This window comes from Podarcis pityusensis (genome assembly GCF_964106645.2).
Source record: "Podarcis pityusensis genome assembly, chromosome: 10".
NCBI classification, from domain to species: domain Eukaryota; kingdom Metazoa; phylum Chordata; class Lepidosauria; order Squamata; family Lacertidae; genus Podarcis; species Podarcis pityusensis.
In genome coordinates this window covers 34,227,799-34,243,801 of record NC_138035.1, presented here as the reverse complement: position 1 = coordinate 34,243,801, position 16,003 = coordinate 34,227,799, and the positions used below count along the sequence as shown (strand labels likewise).

Genomic DNA, 16,003 nt, shown 5'->3' with positions numbered 1-16,003 from the left:
GGGATATATCTTATTTTGGAGGGTGGGAGGGAGGACAGGCAGGCAACTGCTGTATTAACATTTGGTATCCAAGCATATATATTTAAGGTCATGGTTAAGTTAGGCTCAGCATCCCTTATGCATGATGATTCAAACACTTGATTCCTACAAATGCTGGTAGGATCTTCCTGTACTCACTATCAGTTGAGGCAGATAAATATTTGCCCTGGGGGTAGTCAACTATATGAGGGAAAGTAACGCTGAAATAAAGTTCAGCATTTCAGTACTGTCTCTTTGCACTGTTCGCATTACCGTGATGCTACATATGCCTATTCAGGTCAAGTCTCAATGAGTGATACTTAATGACACCGAGTCAATGTTAGTCATAACGCAAGGAGAGCCATGCAGGATCAGGCCAAGAGCCCATCTGTTCCAGGATCCCATTCTCACAATGGCCAAACAGATGCCCCATGGCAAGCCCACAAGCAGGACCCAAGTGGTCTTCCCGGGTAGAGATGAGATGTGCTGAATCGGCAGCCCTGCCCTCCCAGTTCAAAGGGCAACACCCCACCTGTGACTCTCAAAGATGGCACAGCTCTTCATAGCTCCTCACGGGGGGCACAGGAGGTTTCTTCCAGTGGTGCTTCAATGATGAGTCCTTGGTAGCAGGCCTGGAAAGAGATGGGGGACTTCATCACAAACAGGAACACCAAGACAGGACAAGGCACAGAGAAATGCAGAGAGAGAGAGAATCAGCCATACCCAGGCAGCTTATCCGATGAGGCGCTGGTTACATCCAACCCTACAGCTTCTCTTTTTTGCCCACTTGAGTTAAAAAAATTCCCAGGAGATGGTCCTTTTCACTCTTTGGCTTCTGCAAAGGAAGTATCCTTCCCAGGGCAATAGCACCGAGACTGCTAGACCTCTCAAAGCTGGAGACAGACTCAAATGACAGTGTTTTTTTGTTTTGTCTTTTTGCTTGAGCCCTAAGTAATTCCACTCAGATTGTAACCTTTATTTAGCTCTTTAACCCTTCCTTAGCAGCAGTATACGTGGGATGCGCATTTTTAGCTGGTAACTACATTTGATGGGGAGACGTGATTGGCTTTCACAAATCCCCTACTATGAAAGGCATCAAACCCCTCCGGAGATTTTAAAAATAGGAAATGACTTAATACTGGGTATTAGAAAGCTCCGGAATCAGAGCTTATTATCCAAAGAGGGGTGTTTGTCACAATTCCTCCTCCCCAAGCCTTACGGCGTGGCCGCCATTCATTGCAATGGCAACAGATGCGCAAAAGATGCTCAGCCTTGTGTTCTGCCACAAAGATCCAAAGTCTTGTGGGTCCCCTAGCAGCTGTGTCTTGTCTGCTCTTAGTAAAGTAGACTCCAGAGTTCATTCAAATGAATGAGAAAGAACAACAGCGAGCGTGAGAAAGATAGTTTTCTAAAAGAAAAGAAAAAGCCGGGGGGGGGGGGGGAGAGAATATCATGGAGTTGCTGTGTGTGTGTGTGTGTGTGTGTGTGTGTGTGTGTGTGTATGACTCCTATACATTTGGGGGGGGGGGAGGCATTCCAATGCTCAAAAAATGCCAGTTACATAAATATGAAGATCAGATGGAGCCACAATAGGAATTTTTGGTCCTGCATCATGTGAAATTGTAAGCTTAGAAGTGAAATGTGAGCACCCGTTACCCATTTCTCTCTGTCTGTCTTAACAAAGCCTCAAATTTCTGAGGGTCCTGACCAAATGTCTCATTTCCGTCATGAGTTTATTATTTCCAAATTTGTTCATTCGTTCTGAATTATGTCACAGAAGTGGCGGGATTTCCACTTTTGCCCAAGGTGCTGTGTCCTAATCTAGAAGCGCTCCTCAAAGAAAATCTTGCCAGCCTCGGTTATGTCACTTGAATGGATGTTTAGCCCAGGGATAGGGAACTTAGTCTTATCTTGGTAATCCTTACAACAACACCGTAAAGCAAGTTAGTTTTACTGATCAATGCTAATCAATAAGGTAAAAGATAAAGGACCTCTGGATGGTTAAGTCCAGTCAAAGGTGACTATGGGGTGCGGCACTCATCTCGCTTTAGGCCGAGGAATCTGGCGTTTGTCCACAGACAGCTTTCCGGGTCATGTGGCCAGCAGGACTAAACTGCTTCTGGCGCAAAGGGGCACCGTGACAGACTAATCAATATGAGCATCCTCACACAGCAGGTGGTGAGTGGACTGAGGCTGAGGGGAGATTTGAACCAGGGATTTCTCAAGCTCATGCTATTAAGCCTTAATTGCCAATTATGCAGTCTCTTTCTGGAGAACACTGGGAACATTGGAAAGATGTTCTCTGTCCAGCCCAAAGGGGACTTTGATTTCTTCAGTGGAAAGGCGGCGGCGGGGGGGGGGGATTACATAAGTTTACAATAAGTACCTAGAGACATTCTTCTCTCACTGGATAGTACACAAGCCACTACTATGTTAACAGGGGGGAAATATACATATCTGGAAAATGCTTTCTTTTTTTAGTAAAAGAGATGGGGGGGGGGGGAGCAGAGACGCATGGTCACTCAATAAGCATTAAAAAAAGAGTTTGGTGCTGATTGTCCGTATTGTCTACACTGATTTGCAGTGGGACTTTAGGGTTTCAGTTGGGGGAGGGTCTCTCCGACCACTTCCTGGAGATGCCAGGGATAAAATCTCTAACCTCCTTCATGCGAATCAGATGCTCTGCCACTAACCTATGACCCGTTTCCCTGAAGACAACACAATGTGTCAGGAATTAAGGAATTGGGAGATGGCAGTGGTTACTTAGCTGTGAGGGATAGACACTCTGCACCAGCTCAAGGGCAACCCTAATATATAAACTGGGCAAACTGTTAAGCTAGATACATATCTATTACAGAAGAAGAAGTTTCTAGGACAGACAGACATACAGTGGGGTACCTATACGGGGAATTGTGTGAAATAATTGTTGCAGAGTTGTAAAAACAAGTCAAGCAATTGTGTTGGGGGTCATTGGTATTCAGACAGTTGTTTTCCTATGTGTGGAAAACAGGAATGCCCAGCCCATAATTTAATCACATTGTGCCAGTGGGTGTGGTAGTGGTTGCTATAGCAACAGTTTGTACTGTGTAATTCCTCTTCCTCTGGCTTTAGGTAATGAGGAGTGTCTGGCTGGGGCTGAATATTACTCGTGAGGTCTGTTTCCCACAAACAAAACCGTTTTCCCGCACAGAGATCATTTCTAGGAAGGGAACAATGCACTTATTTCACCAGCATTACATGTGAGTTGCGGATGATGAAGTCCTCATCCATGGCACTTTCACTCACCCAGCCTCCAGTCCCTGGCAGAGGTGCTGTGGGGAGATCAAAGGAGGGAAAACTCCAGAGCCTTGTGCCAGGACAAAAGGTCCCAAGGACCCCTGGAAAATATGATTTTCCTAAGGATGCCCTTGGGAAATGGCATCTCCCATGGGTACCTACCTGGGGTTTTGGCCCCATGCTGGAGTGGGGAGGGAGTTAGCTCTCTCTGCAGTTGTAGTTCTGCAGCTGCTGGTCTGGCCAGTCAGTGGGGTTTAAAAAGAGCAGGTTAGGGACCAGAGAGCAGGTTAGGGCCATGTGAGTGAAAGGGAGAGGATTTGGGGTGTTACAGGGGGATGAACCAAGCTTTGGCCTGCAAATCAGACACCCTGCTTCCCAGTTCGGTGGGAAGTAGCTCGGCTTATTTCTCCAGCAAAGCTGATGTGAGCTACAGGGGCTTCCTCCTCGCTATCCACATATTCAAGGCTCCTCTTTTGCAGAAAGCAGACTCCTGTACTCTTGAGCATGCGCAAGCTGCTGTAAAAATGTAAAGGAACCCCTGACCATTAGGTCCAGTCGTGGCCGACTCTGGGGTTGCAGCGCTCATCTCGCTTTATTGGCTGAGGGAGCCAGCATACAGCTTCCGGGTCATGTGGTCAGCATGACTAAGCCGCTTCTGGTGAACCAGAGCAGCACACGGAAATGCCGTTTACCTTCCCGCCAGAGCAGTACCTATTTATCTACTTGCACTTTGATGTACTTTCAAACTGCTAGGTTGGCAGGAGCAGGGACCGAGCAACAGGAGCTCACCCCGTCGTGGGGATTCAAACCGCTGACCCTCTGATCAGCAAGTCCTAGGCTCTGTGGTTTAACCCACAGCGCCACCCGTGTCCCTCTGCAAGCTGCTGTAGGTGGCATAAAAAATATGCTTGTTTCCCATTGAAATCATGTGCATGAATCACAGGGTATGAATCACACTTGGGTTTACATGCTTTTGCTCTGTACAAGCAAGGATTCCAGCAGCCAAGCCAACTCTTTGGACCAAGCCCTCTTCCTGAACCTTTGACAGCAATATGAGTGGCAGATATGAGCTGGTCAAAGTACTGTGTCCCTAGCTTCACCTATGGCATTCAACTTCTCATTAAAGGCACAAGAGCAGGGCAGGGCATTTTCTTCTATTATCAGTTGGCAAACTTACCCAAAACACCCTCTGATTCTCCCCACATGGGAGGGACCGCTTTGGGACTTTGGGGATTAGGATTGACTGGGTGGTGCAAAGCTCTGACTGGCCGGAGAACAGGAGATTGACAGAAAGATCTGCAGAGCTTCTCTGACTTCAAAGAGAAGTATACAAATGTGTGGGGCATAGGAAAGTGTGAGATTTCGAGGTTTGTTAAAATAATAATAATAATAATAATAATAATAATAATAATAATAATTGCTTGATATTTTCATTGGGAAGGCAGTACCTCAGTAGCCCTAGTGGACTGTTTGCCACCCTATTCCTGACAAACATTTTTTAAAAATCAGATTATCTGGGTTTGATTTGTGGTGGTTTGTCCAAAGCAGAGAAGACCAAAAGAACAGAAAAGCAGAGTGACTTCGGGTTGTCCAGGAAAAGGCAGCTTCCAACAAATTAAAAGCACAGTAAAACATAAAACATTAAAAACTTCCCTATACAGGGCTGCCTTCCTGAGACAAGAGCTCGCAACCTGATGGACAGCATGGAGTAAAACTGCGTCCCTGTTCCACATCAGTCCAAACCCAAAGCAGGGGGCATCTCTGAGAGGAATATTTCCTGTGGCCTAAGGGGGATGGGGCAGGGAATGGAGGAAGAATCTTAAGATGAGGATCTCTGCTGCTCCCTACAGTGCTGCTAATAAAGGCATCCCAACAAAAAATGCTTTCTGGAAAAAAGAGTAAGATTAAGCAATTGGACCCTGCCGTTGGTGACCGGGGCTTGTTTTTGTCAGCCAGCGATGGTATGAAGAAAAGAGGAAGGGAGGAGCACCTCTGAATGAACATGCAGAAATCTGAGGAGCAGGAGGGTGTGGTTGACAAACAGAAACATTATGCAGAATTGAGATGTTGTGCATGGAGCTACTGTGTTCTAAAGAAACCAGAAAGCCATGTTGAAATGTCGCAGTCATCGGCATCGAGGATTTGCTTGCAAGTTGCTGCTTTAATGAGGCTGCTCCTAGCTTGGGGATGAACAAAAGGAATGAGATGTCCAGCAATGCCGTAAGAATGTTACAGTTGTGACAAGGAATAAAGATATTGCTAAGTCACAACAAACTTTGACACATCATGATGCAATATAAATATAAAAGGAAGGGAATGTACACAATAAGACTGGCCTTGTTCCATGTGAGTTTCGTAGAAGAAAGGTTCATTTGGGTTCAGCAAATATTTGAAATATTTCCCCCTCCTTTCTTAAATGTCTATAAAAAGCACAGCTTAGAAATGTGAGATGCTATTCCACTCAAATAAGGTGTTAATTAGAGGTGTATTGTTCCAATCTCATCAGTGATCTCATACAATCTCATTAGCATAGGGTTTAAACTGAGGGACGAATCTGTGGTATATTCAATCATTTACATGAGACCTCCAATTTAATTTTCCAGAGGCTTCTTGGCCAAACAGAATGAAACCTTTGTTTTCACTCAAGTAGCAGGTATTTTCTTTTGCAATGGAATAAGGTTTTTGAGCATTAATAAAACAATGTGGCAAGCTGTTTTAAGTTTGCACAGAAGCCTCGTCCATTTTGAGCAGTACACAAAATCAAATCACTCTGAGTGCTAAAACAGGAAGCAATAAAATGGACATAATTCTGTGTTAAAGTTTAAAAAAACAAAACTTGATCTTCTGCTCAATTCCTAGGGGAGGCAGTAAGATTCTACATTTATAGCATGCACCTATGGGCAGTGACAGTATGAGAAGTCAGGGAATATTCACAAACATTCTGGCTTCTGAGGGGAATGAAGCTCACTATAGCAACTCTCTAAATTGAAAGGACAATTGACCAGAAAAGAAACTTCATACAAAAAATCTCACTCAGGAAAGTGGGGGCAGGGAGAAGAGGAAATGATGGAGCTCTATATAGTGAGGGATAGGGAGGAAATCTGATTCAGTTCACATTTAAAGGCAAACCTTTCTAATTCACAATATCCAAAACAATATGCAAACAGAAACACAACCATTCTTTGAAATCCATGCTTCTCCAAATTCTGAGGTGCTGTTCTCCAGCCAAGTAAAAAATGCACTTACTAGTGTAAAGTATGCATAAAAATGCATATATCTGCAACAATAACACAAAAATGCATCTCATTACGGGAAAATACTTTGTGAAATTGTGTGCATTAGGCAAAATTGCATACGGCATGTGCACATTAGGAAGAATGGGCACAAAAATGCTGGTGAATTTTCATGATGGTTTTTTTTCTTTTAAAAAACCCCACAAAGAGCTGTGGAAATGTGAAGAAGCAAACTTCAGAAGGTAAAAACTAGAAATGCAGAGAAACTGGGATTGACTTATCCCTAGCTCCAGAATCACTCTGGTGCTCCTCCAATACTACAAAAAGGGAAATGGGAGGGATAAAAAAGCACGGGACAGGCACTATGACTATCCTCTAGTCTAGTCAATGCACCCTTTTATCAAAGGTGCAGCTGTCCTTTTTCTGAAACAAAGTTCCATCTTGAAACATGCAATTCACTCATGTTTGCTAAAAACATGCCCACAACACAAAAAACAGACAAAGCCTCCTTTCTTTTCTTCCTTTCCTCTCCCAGATGTGGGAACTCTTTTAAGTGAGGCCAAGGAACGTAGGTCCTTGGAAGGGTCTGTTTCAAGAGAGAGACCCCCACCCCCACCCCCGCCACACACAAAGAGAGACAGGCGGCCAGAGATTATTTCAGAGTTTCCCTTTGGAAGATCTTCCTCTGCCTCTTCGCTTAGGCCCTGAAGGCCACCTCAGGCTTTGCATATCACAACCACTGAGAGAAGCAGTGGTGCGTAAGTTTTCTTTTCTGCCTTTCCTGTGTCAGGTGTGAAACAGAGACTCCAACAGCAGCGGCCAGCCTCCCTGCCTCAGGTGGCGCCATGTCATGATTTATTAATTGCTTATTTCTATACCGCTTAATATATTAAAATATATCTCTAAGCGGTGTAGAAGAAACTGAAGCAACAACAGACAACTTAAACAAAACATTACAAAAATACACAGTCATATTAAAAAATGTTACCTTATATACATATATACATATACATATATATATATATATATATATATACGTTCATTTTTCTTCTGACGCACCCTCCCTCTCAGCCTCCGGGTTCTCACCCAGAATCAGGCCAAAAAACAAACTCTCAGCTCACCCCCAAAAGTCTCACAATGAGAAGGGTTCCTGGAAACAGCGGATTTCACCCTAGTCTTTCACTCTAGACTTGCTTTTCGTGGGCATACCCAGGGCTTTTTTCAACCAGAACTCACCAGAAATGAGTTCTGGCACCTCTTTGGTGTGTTCTGGCACCTCTGAAGCATTGCGGTGCCATTCCCTGGCATAGCGCTCAGGGCTCCAAGGTGGAGGAGGCGGGCAGCATAGTGGTTGGAGCAGCACGGCAGAGGTTGGCGGCATAAGGTGGTGGGGCGCAACTTTGGTTCTGGCACCTCTTTTTCTAGGAAAAAAAAGCCCTGGGCAGGCCCAAGGTACCTCCTCAGGCTGCCCTCAGCTGCGTCTCATTCAGCTGCACCTTCCACACTCAGTTCCAAGTACAGCCGATTTGCTGAGTTTCCCAGGGGGTCCAGAGGATGGAGGAAAGACCACCTTTACTCACAGTTCTATCCTCTCTTCCTCCTCCAGCTGCTTCCCACCCCCATCTTTCTATAGCACTCATTTTCTCCACTGTAGTAGCATATTCAATTTCAACAAAACAGTCCAATTTGGCATACTCTGGGCTTTCAAATTTCATTGGTGCCCCCTGCCTCTCCCACCTACAACGACATTTTAAGTCATTGTTGTGGTGCCCTCTTAGGTCAGTGCTCAGTGCAGGTGTGCCGTGCTGCCCTAAAACCACCTTTGTAAGAGTGCCGATGCATCTCGCTTCAGAAGAAAGTGAGCCAACCTTGCTGGAATCCTCAGGAAAATCCTGACTCAAAAGGTGTTATTGCATTGGTAGGTAATCCTCCGTTGGTGCCAAGGAAGGGTTGCCCACCAAAACAAATACGAGCTTCAGAGGGGTGAGTTTCCTTGGGACCACAACAAGAAAATGTTAATTCCTCCCTTCCTGCTGCTGCAGTCCTAATCATTTCCTGCCTTTCAGCAGGTGGATGCTCTTGGCATTTGAAAACAAACAAACAAAACACCCTACATGTTAAATAATAAAATTGTAGAATTGGAAGGGACCACGAGGGTCATCTTGTCCAACGTGTGGCACGAACCCACAACCTCAAGCTTAAGAATCTCATGCTCCACTGACTGAGCTATCCCATAGAGAAAGACACTTTCACGGTCATGCCTACTTTGGCCCCGAGTTACTCAGGGAGTCGATTACCATTCATTTGCAGTCACTGAGCAGAGTCTTCAGTTTCTCACCTGTAAAATGGGAACAAAAATTGCAACCTTTCTCCATAAGATTTTGAGACGGCAAACACAATAAGGACTGCAAAGCATCATGTAAAGTTTTAACAAGTGCTATATAAATTATTAGTAATAGCAGCCACAGTTTTGGCACCTTGTGTACACGATGTGGCTCCCTTTTCATACACTGCAAGTTACCCTGGAGGGTAATTGCAGCAGGCTATTTCCTCTCCGGCAATGGCTCAAATATGTTGCTGCTGCTGAATGACTTACATTTGTTTCTAGAGAAAATGATTTCATTTTTATCCTAATTCTAGCCAGCTATTTGGTCATGTTTGGAAAGGGGGAAAAGAGGCTTTGAAGCTTCAGGGCTCACACCAAGAAAGCTTTTCTGTCTGCTGGAGAGTGGCTTCCGTGGCTCCAAATGAGGGTGTGGGCTTTTGAGAAAATGGGTCTCTCAGGACTTCCATCTTCAGCCATGAGAGGAGGAGGATTACGGGGCCCTTGTTTTTGAAAGGAGGTTGGTTTCCAATGATTCCCGATAGTTGGCAGTGATAAAAATAATAATAAATCATCTTGCCTGTTTTGCTGAACGTTACTAGTTGCTTCAAAGAGCTGCTTTCTGCTGTTTTATCGATTTGATTGCTGTTGTATGGTTCTTATTGTTGTGAGTTTTACTACTTTGTTGTAAACTGCCTTGGAAGTTTTACTGACGGGCAACATGAAAATGTCTTAAACATCTGTGTGTACACAAGCATATACACAAACTGTTTTTATTGTGAAACAGAAGCAGGATGGACTTCCGGAGGTGGCGCCAACGGTAATGGCAGATTCCCTCTAATCCGGAGGGAATCTGCTCCACAGAAATTGGGTCTGACACCGCTTCGGCGCAGCGGGGACCCCTTAAATCACAGGCGGGTGAAGCCTGTGACCCTGGGACTCGGCGGGCACTGTTTGCGCCCCCCCCAATCTGCAAAGGAACCCGGCAACGGGCTCCGGAACAGAGCGGGGAAGTGGCGCTGTGCTGTGAGTCGTCTGCTTCTTCTGTGGAGTGAAGCCACGTAGCTGTTGCCGGAGAGCACTGCCTTTTTTCCTGGGACAATTCGGACTTTAAAACAAACACCCGTGAGTACTTAGAATTTGAACAAATGGGACAGCAAATAAAGATTTGTGAAAAGGACAGAATTGGACTATAAAAAAAGAAAAAAAAATCTATTGAATTCGGTACGGAGCGGGAAGGGCTAAACAGGAAGTCACCCTTCCGTTCTTTTGTAAATAGAACAAAGCAAAGGCAATTTACACTAGAGCTTAGAAAATCGCTTTTAAAAGAGTGGATTTCAACATTCTAAATTGGGAATATTTTTTTTTTGACTACTTGAAGTAGTAAAAGGAAGTTATTTTCGTCCTGATCCTGGAGCGGGAATGTCAGGACTGACGTGAGTTTATCAAGATAATTGTGTGGCTTCTTTTGACAGACAGCTAAAAGAAGAGAATCTTTGTGACTTTACTGTTCCCTTTCGCATTTTAAAGGAATATATATGGACAAAGTATCTTAAGTATTTTGGGGAAAAAAAGGGGGGAAACTGTGTAGCAAAAACAAATATAAGTCTTCCCCCTAGGGGGAGCTTTTGAAACTGTAACTAACTCCAAGGACTTGACAGCTGTTACAAAATAACCGTGGGAAAGTGTGACAATGTTTTCAGAAGTCTTGGTGTGCCTGTTTTACAAAACAAATGCTCTACTGGAAGAATTACATGATAAGGTGAACCGGATGGCCATTTCGACTAGAAATCTTAAACAGGCAGTGGAATGTCTTGACCAGACTGTGGGAATATATGTGGAGCCTATCCAGGACTCAAACCAGGAGTGTGTTTTGACAGAACAGGGGTTTGTGGCATTAAATCAGGAGTGTGTTTTGACAGAACAGACCCAACAGGAGTTTGATCTTTCGGATTGGACAAAGGAACTTGGAAAAAACCAGATCTGGGAAGGGAAAGTTCGGTGTGGTTTGGAAATGGGGGGCTGGATTGACCCCCCTATGTTGGGATATCTGGACCTTTTAAATATGGTAATAGGCTGCAATATGTTTGGGATTGTGGGGGCCCACAACTTTGGAGGGCCCTTGAAGCATGCTTTTAAATACTACATGGAATGCAGCGATGAATACGGAAAAGGGTCTGATCTGACGAGAAGGGCTAAAAACATTACTAAGTTGGAGTTACCACGAGCAAGAGTCTACAGCTACAAGTATGAAGAAGAGCCACGGAAGGGCCATGGAAGTGACCTGAGGACCTCGGACATAAGGTCACCGGGTTAGATTGAGGAATAAGGACTGACAAATCCCGGAACCAGGAGGAAGGGACGTTGGATAAAGATTGGACTTGTTTATATTTTTCTTTTTCTTTATTAATAGAATGTTTTACAAAGTTGATGAATGATAGAAAAATGTTGGAAGAAATTACCTGGCTTTAGTAAAGATGCATAAAGAATTATGAAAGAACATTATAAACACAAGAAGTTGGTAAAGTTAAGACTTAAATTTTAAACTTTAAGGTTTATTTTATTATAGAAAGATAGGATTAAATTAGTCGAGGGTAATGTAATGATAGAATTTTTTCTTTTTTTGAAACATGGAAAGGAAAGGATTTGCTGGGATAATTAACAACTAGAATACAAAGGAAGGGAGGAGGAGGAGGTCTAAGAAAGAAGGTAATGACAGTTAAGGATCTGAAAATAATGAACTTGTTTTGTTTTTTTTCTTTATTTTTTTTCTGTATCTTCTATTTTCTCATATTTTTATTTTTATTTTTTATATTTTTATCTTTACTTTTTGTTTTTGTTTTGTTTTTGTGTAAGCTTTGTATTTTTTGAAATTTTAATAAACATCATTTAAAAAAAAAAAGAAAGAAACAGAAGCAGGATGATGTGTCCTTGACAGCTACAGGCCCAGCTATCTCAGACTGGAGATGAAATCTTGCAGGGACAGGTGGCATTTCAGAGACTGGATCAGAAAGAGGGGGGAAAGGGGAGAAATGAAAGGTGGCATGTAAGAACATCGAGGATTGCCTTGCTGGCAAAGGCCAAGGCACATCTAGTTCAGAATTCTTGCTTCCACCAGCAGCTGTCCAGGAAACAAGAAGAGCATGCAGACAACAGCCATCTCTGGAGCCACTTCTTCACCCAGCCAGGCAATTGATGGGATATTCCCACCTAGGAACATGGGGAGTTTCATTCTTCCCACCAGCAGGGTCATAGCTACCAGTAAAGACATTTGCAAATATTTGCTACCCTTGCTGTGACAGCAGACAGGCAAGAGTGATGCCCTGAGCCCAGTCTGCGTTGCAGTGCGGGTCTAAGCAGCCACACTCCCCTGGTGCATCATGGGACCACCAATTCTTTTTGCCCACCATGCAGAGGAGAAGCAGGGCAATGGCAGACGCGCCAGATACTGCCAACTAGGTCAAGAACAGTCTCCTTGGTGTGTGACATGTGATTCCCCGTAATTCCTGAGAGAGCCAACATGAATATCTGCAGCACATTTTGTAATTATTGGATTCCATTTGTCAAAGCAACCCGGTACTCACATCTGATCTGCGTACTTGAAAAATGCCACCCCCGAATCTCTGACAGCTCTTTGATGTCTCTTTGCCATGTGACAATTGCCCACTTCATTCCAAGCACTCTCCTCTTCTTGCCTTGAACTAACCTATTCATCTGAAGAGATCCCTGTGCGCCCATGTGTCTCTCCATTCATCAATTGTTCCTTCCCGGTGCTCAGGCCTTGCCACATAAGCCAGCATTACTGATGCCGTAATTATTTCTTTACATTTCCTTGCCACGAGAAAGTTTCCAAAGGGAAATTCCAACCCCCTTTGCTGTTCCAGACACATGTCTTTTCCAAATTCCTGAATGTTAGGAGGAGTCCCACTGAAACAGGAGCAGAAACTTCTGGGAATCTTTAATTATTATTATTTTGTTACGGTTCATATTTGCATAGCAAGGAATGGCCTCAGCAGAGCTATTTTCCACTGCATTCAGCACCAATATAACAGAGTGTGACTCCTGACTACGACTGCAGTTCTTGCATCTGAAACAATTTGCTTCAACTTCTTCCATGCGGACTACGGCTGCAGCCTGTACTGATGGCTCCCAGAGTTTTATGTATTTATCCATCACATTTATATCCCACCTTTCCTCCGATGAGCTCAAGGTGGCGTACATTGGCCTCCTCCCGTTTTATCCTCACAACGACCCTGCAAGGGAGGATAGGCTATGAGAGACCGACTTGCGCAAGGTGAGCTTCATGGCTGAGTAGGGATTTGAACCCTCATCTTCCAGGTCATAGTCCAACAGTTCAGCCACTGCACCACAAACCATATGACGATCTCCTGAAAGACAGGGCATTTTTGCGAAGCCTTGTGCCTAAAATATAGCAGCTAAAGGACAACACGAACAGGCGAACTCGGATGGATTTGGCTGGGAAAGGTTGTTTTTGTTTTTAAGTAAGGATAGCCTATAATCACAGAACCCACAACTCGTTATTTCTCGGTCTCTTCTCAGGAAGCTACAAGGACTTGGATCCATTTCAAGCCTTCATGTTGAAATTCCTTCTTTGTATGTATAGTACACACAGGCAGTGTGCCAGAATCCTGAGAGGCGGAGGGGAAAAAGGAGGGAGTTAAATGCCATATTATTAAAACCAGGTTCAGACACGTTGCAAAGCGTCAGAAGATAAGCTGCTGCAACACCTCTGCTGGGTTGGCTGTGCTTTGCTTTTGCCACACAGTGACTATATGCTTGGTGGCCCTCCCACTTTCCGGAGGCAGAGAAAACTGCCAGAGATGGCAGCCCAGCTTCCCTTTGGATGGGGCAGCCTTGGAGTGTTGCTGTGTTGTTTACAAGACATTGTTGTGTGCACTTATTTTCATTAATATATGCATTTTTCTGCACAGTCTCTGTCTGTATTGCAAAATTCAGTGGAATGTGAATTGTGCATGACAGCTTGTGTTTTGGTCTGTTGATTGGTGTGAGTTAGGCAGGTTTGCATTAAAAGGCAAACTGAGCAAGTTTCTCCCCCAGCCCTATTGACAACGGAGAAAATATAAGCAGCTCACTCACAACCATTAGCAAGCATCAAGGATATAAAAGGTGGTCCTTGTTACCATGAAAATGTATTCCAGATTAAATTTGTTGGCCGTCAAGGTACCACAAGACTTTGTTCTTACTGCAGCAGACTCATATAATGGATTCAAATTACTAGAAAAGAGATTCCAACTATAATAAATAATAATTTATTATTTATACCCCACCCATCCAGCTGGGTTTCCCAGGAAGAATTTTCTGATGGTAAGAGCTATTCTACGGTGGAACAGACTCCCTCAAAAGGTGGTGGACTCTCCTTCCTTGGAGGTTTTTAAGGAGAGGCTGGGTGGCCATCTGTTACGAATGCTTTAGTCAGGATTCCTGCATTGCAGGGGGTTGGACTAGATGACCCTAGGGCTCCCTTCCAACCCCACCATTTGATGATCCTATGACTACCTCCTCTAGAAACTGGAAGGGGCATTCATTCATTTTATTTGTACACCTCTTTTCCACACACACACAAAATTGTGATCAAAGCAACTTACAATACATAAACATGGATGTCTTTCTAACAAAAACACTACAAAACAACTACATAATAACATAGCAAAGCAAAAATATAATAGCATGCAAAAAAAACCCCCACTCACATTTCAATACTATAAGTATAACAAGGTTACGTAAACGACACGCAGCAGCCAATAGCAAAAATAAACAAGGGAGCTTCACAGTTTCACCTTAGTCCTGGAAACACCTCTCCCATAATGTTGCTCTCAGGCATGATGTTTGTCTGGGATAAATCAGGGTCCAGGTTAAGAGAGGAAAGGTTGGGGGTGCTTTATGAAGTGTGCAAGTTCCCCTCCAACTCCCTCTCCCCACTTAGAAAATCTTCCCACCACAGCTAACCACAGACATCTAAAAACAGCAGCTAAAAAGCTTGCTACAAAAGTTCTGGGAATTCAGCCTACTGCCTGGTACAGGATTGGAGCAGAGTGTGGCCAGCCTGTTTAAATAAAATAGCCATGTACAATATAAGAATTGCACCATTAATGAATCTATTTATTAATTTTATTTAAGCTATTTATATACCATATATCTTTCTGATCAAATTTAAAAGAGTATCAGTGTTCTCCCCCCCTCCCCCAATGGTGTGCACTAGTATTTAGTACTGGCACCTATTTCTTATCAACTTTTTAATTAAACGTTGGTCACAAACTCAATAACGAAGGGCGGAGAGGGCAGAGGAAGAAGGGAGGAGAAAGCATTTTACAATTCATCAACATCATCTTTCACACAGAAAAGCACTGAAGCATGCAGTGGATAAGATGGAGTGAAATTAGTCATAAAAAACAGGGAGGGGGATCTTCTAAAATGCTTGCAGAAATAAATATGTTTTTTGTCAAGCCCCTGCAGCTAAACAGGGAAGGGGGGGTTCCACAGAGCTGGGCCCACAGTACTCAGGATGCTTGTGGTGGATAGGAGCCATAGGGGACCATGAACAGAAACTCCCTCAAAGCTTTCAGTGATGGGGCAGAGATAGAATCCTTGAATGGTAGAGTTGGAAAGGACCCCCAAGGGTCATTTACTCTAACCCCCTGCAAAGCAGGAAGGACAGTCAAGAGATCAGATATCGTTGTACTCTCATTGCTGAGCAACAAAACATGCAGAGCTCAGTGGAGTGGGAGGCCAGCCAACTGGAAGAGTCTTTGAGGTGTACTCGCCTTGGAGGCAGAGTCAGCATCCAGAGTCAGGTCCAGTCCTAGGGTTGGGCGAGCAGCCATCCACGTGGTCAGATGGTCCAGGAGGCAGAGAATCTGATATTCATGAGGTAAAGGGTCAAAACGAGCAGGAAGCAGCAAGGTAGGACCAGGAACTACAAGCATTGTTCCTGCTGCTGGAAGCTGTGCTTAAGAACGCTGAAGCCAGCTGGTTCTCATCAGTGCCTTGAAGGCTGATCAGCTCCAGGTGGAGTCACTGCCTTCTCCCCTTCAAGCTGCTGTTCAGCAGGAGAAGGTGACTCCTGGCCCATGACAGATATAAGGGACCAGGCAGTCCTGAAAATATCCTGGAC

At 44.2% G+C, this 16,003-nt stretch overlaps 1 protein-coding gene across 8 annotated transcripts in view; it reads right to left on the bottom strand.

The window, feature by feature from the left end:
- Window positions 1-16,003, bottom strand: part of GSG1 (germ cell associated 1) — a 123,901-nt gene that overhangs the window by 19,958 nt on the left and 87,940 nt on the right. For 5 of the 8 annotated variants that reach the window (XM_080971259.1, XM_080971261.1, XM_080971266.1 and 2 more), the window contains one exon: window positions 551-650. The gene's annotated coding sequence lies outside the window, so the exon portion shown is untranslated. Of the gene's footprint in view, window positions 1-550; window positions 651-741; window positions 909-8,792; window positions 9,628-12,556; window positions 13,500-16,003 lie in introns of those variants that run through there. The other 3 variants (XM_080971262.1, XM_080971264.1, XM_080971265.1) reach the window with 3 other exon arrangements.